We start from the raw sequence: 9559 nt of genomic DNA on the forward strand, positions 1-9559 counted from the left end.
TTGGATGTAAATAAGCTTTCTCCAAGGCCAGCTTGACCTCTGCCCCTTCCCCACCTCCCACCCCTTGAAGATAACTGAGCCAATAAACTTCCCTCTTTAGCACAAAGTGATTTAGGTTTCTGTCATTTTCCACAGAAGATTCTTAAATGATACTATACTTATTCAGTGTCATTCTTTTAGACTGAGGCAAGAGGTGGGATTTGCATTATTCTCATTTACCGGCATTCTCATTGCTTAAAAAGTAGCTCATTTGGTCCAGGTTAAGTGCATAAAAGATAAGATCTCTTAGTATGCATTTTTTTTTGAAGACTTTTCTCTCTTCTTGCCTGTAATTTTTATTTTTCCTTAAGGTTTTGTTTGCTTTTGTGTGTGTGCGTGCCTGCATTTTTGTTTGTTTGTTTGTTTGTTTGTTTTTGTCTTTGGCTGCATTTTTTTATTGGCAGTTTCAGTCTCTGGTGGGTGGTAAGGATGGAAGCTGAAATGAATGTGTAGCAGAAATCAAAATGTTTTCCTAATTCCTTCTTCCTAGCCACACTGTACTGGTATGAGTGTAGGGGCCAAGTAACCCACAATTCTTTTTCTCCATTGAGCCCTGTAAATGCAGTAGATTGGATAGTAAAAATTTGCCCTAGACTCTTGGCATATCATGTTCTGTCATTCTTAGTTTATAACGCAGATGCAAGTTTTAATTTTAATTTTTATTTTTTTACTATTGTCTCAAGATATTAATGGAGATACGGGAAAAAGTGAACCAAGTGGTATTTGGATTTTTCCTTGTTAAAAGGGGAGTCTGGCAAGTTGGTCTTTTAACATATGAGTTATTGTTGTTTCCATCAGACTTCTAAGTCTGGAAACATTTAGCTTTCCATTGGTGTTTCTCTGGTATGGAAACCAAAATGTGTGAAGTTTTCTTTGATGGTGAAATGTTAGTTGTCTTAAGGGGATAAAAGAGAAACTTTTCTGGAGAAAGAGCCAGCCCAATATCCCTCAAGGGAGGACATTATGTACTTGGGCTACTAACTCTGTAAAGTTGGCCCTACTTCCACAAGATCAGAAAGCAGTGTGTAGAGCAAGAATAATATTTGAAGAGACTCTGGAAGTAAGAGCACACATTTAGTCAACAGAGAGCCTATGGAACATCCTCAAACTGGCCTCGGAGGGTTTCCTCCATATTTACTTCTCGGATGGTTTTTCTTAGTTAGCGACCATGATGGAGCTAGTTGGGGAAGCAAGTTATAGTCAGACAGGGGCTGAGAAGGTGGGAGAAAAATCCTGGAAGCAGTAATTTATTCCTGGGGTGTTTATATTAGGGGGCTTAACATTTTTTTCCCCCTAGAAGTTCTAGGCTTTGTAATTTGAAACCTGCTGTAAGAGAATATTCTTATCTAAATGTAGAATTTTGGAGGAGCATTGCATGTGATTTATACCATATTTTCGTAAATGTCTTGCAGTGTATACCTCCCCTAAACAAGCAAATGGACTTATTTAATGGCAAAGAGTCTTACAGATGGTGTTTATGGAATTCACCTGGGTAAAGGGCACAGGGAAACTTGGCTCTGGAAAACTTGCTTGCTGACGCTATACTAACACTGGGGCTCTGAGAATTTCATGAGAATTCCACCCATATTCTTCAAACTCATGAAAAAGGAAATAATATTATAAAAATTGACGTCAGAATAGTTGTTATAAATCCTCAAATATGTCTTCCATTACCTTCTGTCAGAAAAATCTGTTTTCCATAATGGACATGTAGTTAATTACCTTGAGGTTGGCTGGTGAGCTTTGTCGTTATAACGCTACGCATCTCTTTTATTTATGCTCAAGGAAGTTGTCCTCAAAGAAGGTATTTTTAAATGAATAATATTTATACTCTGTTAAATTCAGGACATGAAATAATGTACAGCAAACTTTTATTCCTTGTTGATTCCCCTTATTTTCATATGCTTTTCAACCAGACTGGCAGAATATAAAATATTGATTAATAATCTATAGAAAACATTTTAAAATTTTGAACACGTGTGCATGAAACACATTAAGCAGTAATTAAATTCAGGTCAGCAAGCTGGAACCCTCACAGACCTCTAAAAATAATTATAGATAAATTTAGTAGGGAATTTTAAAATAGAAATTTTAATTGGAGAAACATTTTTCTCGTCACTGTTTTATTATGTAACTTAAAAATTATAGTGTACCTTGCTGATGTTTTAAAGCTATTATTAACATAATTTATTATTAAAGAGAAATGAAAAAACTGTACTGCTAACCCTCCTGACTCGGTCATAAATCTTTACTGTTTTGCAATAAAACGCATTTCCAATAACACTGAATATATTTTCCACCACACTTTATTCTCTTGGGCTTTAGCCACTCTATGTTCTTAACATTATGATATATATCACCAAATGAACCAGATGTTCCTTAGACTCTGAAATAGAAGATCTCATTAAAATGTGCGTGTGTGTGTTTTCTGATCTCTCATGGGAGTTATTTTTTCAAACAGTATCAATGCCGAATATTTCCAATTATTTTTTTCTTTATTTACTTAATCAGGGCAGAGCTCTACGAAGCTCTGGACAAAATGAATGTAAGAAAATCAAATTGATAGTTTGAGGACCATGCCAACAGTGTTTGCATACAGTACTTCCTTAGTCTCGCCTTTATGTGCTTTCGACCATTCAGCAATATGTATCATGGGCTTTCTTTAATCTATGGGATAAAACTTGGGGAAGTGATACCAAGGAAAAAGAAAGGTAAATATTCTCTGTACCCAGAGTTAACAATCAACCAATATAAAAAATACAACACACAGGAATAAACATAAAAATATATTTAAAGAAAGCACACACACACACACGCAAAAGAATTCAAGAAACTTCATGAAGATTATTTTCTAAAAATTATTTGGATACAGAAATATACATAGAATTTTAGCCTTACTCACTGTATGCGTTGGCTTCTTATAGAGACTTATACATAAGCAGATGTGACCAGCAGGCTAAAGGCTAAACACATGTTGGCACATGCTTAATTCCTTTAAAGGATGTGTATCATTTTAAATCCTTAAGATTCATACTGGATTCTCAGCACTTCAAAGAGGTGAAATCCTCTTTGGAAATACCTTGTACTTCTTAATATATGTTAATGAGAAAAATCTTCTTTAGTCGTGGAGAGTGTATTGATTTCTAGAATACTTACTGGATAAATATGTATTGCCCAAACTTCAAGGAATAGATTCTTTCATTCATTCAAAAATATTTATGGACAGCTTATTATGTGCCTGGTATTCTTACGGGTGCTGATGACACGTGAACAAACAAAATAGACAAAGGTCTGCTTACGTGGAGCCATTGTTAAGTGTGGAAAAGGGGGCAGGAAAACCAAATAAAAGGAACATGGTCATTTTAGGGACCAGTGCTATGGGGAAATATAGAGCAAAGGTGGAGGATAGGGAGGTCCAGGACCAAGATCAGGAAGATCTGAGGAGGTGAGAGCTTTCTAGCTCAAGGTGGTTATCTAGCTCAAGAGGTTCTGACCAGAGGGCAGAGAAAGAGTCAGAGCCTTGCCAAAGGAGCAGCAGGTTCAAGACCCACGGAGGGCCAGAGGCTGAGGAGCATGTGACATGGGGGCAGAGAATCTGAGACCAGGTCAGGAAGGGAAGGGGTGGGGGGAGTCCAGGAAGCTCAGTGGGAGGCGTTTGGCTTTTATTCCAGATGAGATGGGAAGGTTTGAGAAAGTTTGGAGCAGAAAAGATGACATAACCACAACCTGATGTCCATTTTAACAGGATCTCTGAATGGGGCTCTTCTTGCACTCCTCACCCCCTTTTTAAAATCACAGTTCTATTTTGGTAGTAATCTCATTCTTTCTTGGTAGAACACCTGTGGTTGTCACCTTCTAGCATGTTTAAATAAATCACATGATTTCAGGATCACACATCAATCTGTCATATATTAGTAAGCATACAAATACTTTATTACTGATATGAAAATGTTCAGGATTATGAATTTATCCAATATAAAGAATTTTTTCTCAGCCAATATTGTAGTATTTATGTATGGTTATGGTTTATCTGGCTAAAAGTTTCAATTTTAAGGTCAAAATCATTTACAAAATGTAGCAAATAAAACATTTTGCTTTATTATTGTGCATTAAATTCTTCTGACATTCTCCACATGCTCCATCAAATAAAAATTATAGTTTCTCTTCTGTCACAAGTGCCCTTTATGAGAAATGTGAATATGTGAATTTACTACCAGCATGTGTGAATTTACTACTGACTTGGAGTCATCAGAATTTGGGTCCATTAAAAGGAATGGTAGGCCCTTTCTTGTGGGGATTATGAAACAGGCAGCTTGAGGTTGGAAGCTGAACAAGGAATGGTAAAGTGAGAAAATAAAAAGTAATAGAATAAGAAAAGCAAGGAAAAGTCTGAAGAATATTTACCTTCTACTCCTTGAAATTCTCAGTCATTTTTGTGAATCCTTTCTCTCTGGCCTTTTTGTTGTTTAACAGCTTTACTGAGAGGTAATTTAAATACCATAAAAGTCACTCATTTCAAATGTACAATTCTGTAGCTTTTCGTGTAGTCATGGCGTTGTTTTGCCTTATTTAAATGTTAGCCAATCCTTTGAAGTTCACCTTTGGTACATTCCATCTCCATCCTCACCCAGCCCCTTTCTCAACCCCAATTTTCCAAACCTATTCCAACTCTGTTCTTTCTCTCATAAGCAGTTCATTGATAGCATTGTCCTCACTTCTGAATCGCACCAGAAATCTTGGGTTGATGGAAGACGTCCGGGTTCTCTTCTCACTCACTGTGAGCACCGCAATGGACCCCACCTTTGAAATGCCCCCCTTCCTACCATTTCTGAACCTTGTTTCAGGCCCCCCTAAGTCCCCACTTGGATTCTTATGAAGGTGTTCCAAATGAGTTCCCACCAGCAGAGTCTTCCCCATTTTAACCTACTCTTGCCCTTGTCTTGTCTCTCCCAAATCTGATCATCTCTCTCTTCTATCTCAGACCCTTCTGTGTCTTCCAGTGACCTATGGATACATCCATATTTTTTTGCGGTCGATCCAGATTCTTCACCACATGGCTTCAGTTTATGCTTCTTGTCTCACGTCCTGCCCTTCTCTTGTAACACATTCTGAAAATTCCAGCCACTGTGTTCGACACCACTAGGCTTCGGTGTTTTTATACAAACAGAGACTTCTGCACATATTTATCTTCGTACCACTGTTTCCCCTTCTCTTTTGTCTGCCTGGGGAATTCTCCCATCTGCTTCATATACGAAACATGATACTGGTGTGGTGGAACCTTTCCTGAATACGCGAGACTATGTTTCCAGATCCTTCTAGTTGTCACTATGTACAAACCTCTTCTTCTGCCTGAATGTTAGATTGTGATCACTTGGTCCATTTCGCTTTCAATTGCTAAGGGGAGTTCTTCAAGTCCAGGGATGTCCTGTCCTAATCCAGTGCTTTGCACCATTCTCAATTCAGAGTGGGACTCAGTATATGAGGCAGGGCATCTCTAAGTAGATCTTCACCACAATTGACATCACATTTTTTCAGGAACTAGCAAAACAATCTCTTCAGTGCTGGTCTGGTTTGGAATTTTTAACTCTATGCTAGTTTCTCTTTTCATTCATGTCTTCAGGATTTAAGAACAGTTTTCCCACAGAGCAGAAAGCTTGGCATCTTTGAAACAGATAGGTAAGGGATAAAGAGTGTCACTTGTTTGGGATCTGAGTCCCACAGAGCTCAGCTATCCTGTTAGTCCCAAAGGTCTAAGTGACAACAGAGGGGAAATAAAGAGAAATTGGAAGGTAAGGCTATAGGTAAGAGAAATTTTAGTAAATTTACTGAAGGTTTAGAAGCAGTAGAGATGAAGAGGGAATAGTGAAATACTGTGAATGTGACATTAGATTTTGAGCATACTTATATTTAAAAAATCCATTCCCCAGTAAATGCCTATAATATAACAACCAGATGGTATATTTTGCTTTTTAAGATTTTTAACCTTTACATTTATGCTGGTTTCATGAGAAGTCATTTGAATTTTAATGATCTAGATTTTCAACAGGAGATCATGGCTGATATAGTTTAGGGTGCCTGCCTAAAGTTTAGGGTGAGGAGATGTGTCCTCATATAGCCCCTTCTACCCCAGGTGGTGTGTTTTTGAGCACATGACCCTGCCTTAATCCTTTGCCCACTCTGCCCTTGGGTGGGAATTGACAAGGACTTCAAGGTCAGCCAATCCATAACCTCTGAGTGTAGCTCTAGTTCACAAAAGCTGGAGAAATCAGGTGTTTTGCCTTCTGAAGTAAGACACTCAGAAAGAAATTGCCAAAAGGTATCGAGAGGCAAGCCGAGGGGGGTGGCCATCATGGGTTCCACTCAAACTGAGTAAGTGGGTATATCTGGACAAACGCATGGTGAATGTAAAGAAACAAAGGCAAATGAATGGGGCCTGAGAAAGGATTAAAGAGGAACGGCTTTGGGTGCCACTGTGTACACCGTGCACATTCTTACAGTAACCCCACCCCCAGTCCTCTTTTTTTGAGTAGATTTCTGTCCCTTGTAACCAAAAAACCCTTGCTAAAGCACAAATATTTTATTATGCTTTCTACAGTTTTTACTGTAATGAACATTTTCTCCAAATCTAATCTCCTTGACAAATATCTTTACGGTATTTTTGGCTCAACTTAAATACCTACTTAGTGGCTTTTTGTTATATATCAAGGTCTGTGTTAGCCAGTGGGCAAGTGCCCTTAATTTTGAGCATACTGATGTGCTGTTAAATTAAAATTTAAGCCAGCAACTGCAAGCTTGTGGCTATCTGTTACTATGATGGCAGCTGCAGGCATTGTCACTTCTTGGCCTGCAAAGGCAGAACTTAATATTGCCACCTGTTTGAGGATAGCCATCATAGGTATAAATTTGAGTGGAGCCCTGCCAGGGTATATAGAGACTGCTACTGTCAGGGCCTCCAGATGTTCCCCATAAGGACGGGTCACTTTGTGTCATGAGCTAAATAATGGCCACTCAGAGATATCAAGTCCTAATCCTGGAATGTGCAAATATTACCTTATATGAGAAAAGAATTTTGTGCATATGATTAAGTTAGAGTTCTCGACATGCGGGACATTATCCTAGACTATCTAGGTGGGCCTGAAATTCAGTCTCAAGTGTCTTTCTAAGAGACTGGTGTGGGAAGATGACTTTCTCCGAAGATGGAAAGCAATGTGACCATGATGGGAGTGATGTGGCACAAGCAAGGAATGACAGCAGCCTTTAGAAGCAGGAGGAGGCAAGGAAGAGTACTTCCCTAGAGCCTCTGCAGGGAGCAAGTCTTTGCTGACATCTTGATTTTGGCCCAGTGAAAATGATTTTGGACTTCTAGACTCTAGGACTATGAAGGAATACATTCCTGTTTTTTTAATCCACCATATTTGTGATAATTTATTGCAGAACAAGATTCCTTGACTTCAGAAATCAGAAATGGAGAGATGCCAGAAGCTATTGATGAAGTTTTTTAAGAGAAGCACAATGAATAAAGAATTTCCTCAGTTGGGATCATCTGGACCTCACAGATTTTACGATTGTGGAGATTTAAGGAGCTTCTCCCTTGATCAGTGACTGCAGGTCGCCTTTAACTTCTGTTGAAGAATCATGTCATGGGTGCCTGGATGGCTTAGTCGGTTAAATATTTGCCTTTGGCTCAGGTCATGTGGGATCCATTCTCCTCCTATCACTCCCCAACTTGTGCTCTGTGTGTGTGTGTGTGTGTGTGTGTATGTGTGTGTCTTGCAAAAATAAATAAATAAAAATTCTAGGAAAAATGAAAAAAGGAATCATGTCATGCCTCAGGTGTCCTTGATTCTGTAAAGACTTGGTTCAGCTTCGATGCACAGAGATCTTTTTGAACTGATGCTTGCACTTAAATGCTTATAAACTTGAGTTACTATTGCGGAGGCTGTGGTACAAAAAGCATCTCCAACAGAAGACAGGTATGTGTGAAGTGTTAGCTCTGCACCAGGTGACACTTGATGTTTGGAACTATGGCAATGGTGACACTTGGAAGTCTCTTGTGCAATGTATAAAGACCTGAATTTTAGGGTCTCCACAAAAATGTTTCTTGGAAATGATGGTATAAGACACCACTGTTGTGTTCCCGCTTACTACCATTTGATCGTTAGTATAGTCTTTGTTGTCAATTGTTAGTGTGTATTATCTCCTATTTCTAATTTGTTGAGTTTAGATTTTTATTATAAATAAGTTGAGTTTCATCAAATAATTTTTTCTGATTCTATTGAAAATATTAAAAATATTATGGTTTTGTTATCTTAATCTACTAACATGTGTGCTCAATTATTTGAACAAATGTTCTAATGTTAAACTAACCTTGAATTCCTGAAAGATAGTGTTTTGATACAATTGATTGTACTTTCACATATATTGCTTGGATTGATTTAGCTAGAAGATATTCCTGAGTCTATGCACATGAGTGAATTGGTTTATAATTTAATTTTTATTTGCTTTTCTCATATACTTTTGGCATCAAGATAATTTTAGTCTAATGAAATGAGATTCAGAGTGTTCCCTTTTTTCTCTTATTTAGATGATTTTGTAAAAAATTGAAATACTTCACAAAACAACCAAATTCTATATTTTCTTTGGGTGAAGATTGTTAAATACTGATTCAATTTTGTTAAATTTTATAGAGATGTTTAGGTTGTGTATTTCTTCTTTAACTAATTTTGTTTAATGATCCTTTCTACAATGTATTTTAACCAAGTTTTAAAATATAATAGGTTAAACAGTCTTCCATATTATTGTGTCTTTTTTAATCTATGATTTATCTGTATTGTATCCTGCCTTCACTGTTAACCATATTTGTGTCTGTGTACAGACTATCTCTTTTTGTCTTGATCAGTTTCAGCAGAGATTTTTATTGTAGTCTTTTCAAAAAAACAATTTTTGGCTTTCTTGATCTAATTATGATACAGTTGCTGTGTTCTTTAATTTCTGCTCTTATTTTTATTATCTGACTTCCATTTTCTTGGGACCAATAATTTATGTTTTTCTCTATTTTAGTTTTGATATTTGGTTCATTAAATTTCAACTTCCTCTTCTTCTAAGGTAAGAATCTATGGCTATAAATTTATCTTTAAGTACTACTTAAGTTATGCCTTGCAATTTTCGATATATAGTACTTTCATTCATTCTGGGTACATTATACTTCCCCTTAAGATATAGCCTTTAATAAATTAATTATTTAAAAATATAATTTAAATTTTCCAACATGTTTTAAAATTTTTACGTTTACTTTTCATTTTATTATAGACCCATGCTATAGTCTATATGATACTGAATGTTGTGGACATTTATAAATGTTATGTATGTGTTTAAGAAAGATATATATATATATATATACATATATATCTATATATATATTCTGAAAGTTGACAAAGCTTTCTAATTATAACTACTAATAAAACATTTTTTCTAACTTGCAACCAAAGAACATTTTAAGTGATAAGAGGCCATGTCCTCT

The sequence above is a fragment of the Mustela nivalis genome, assembly GCF_964662115.1.
Source record: "Mustela nivalis genome assembly, chromosome: 2".
Taxonomy (NCBI): Eukaryota; Metazoa; Chordata; class Mammalia; order Carnivora; family Mustelidae; genus Mustela; species Mustela nivalis.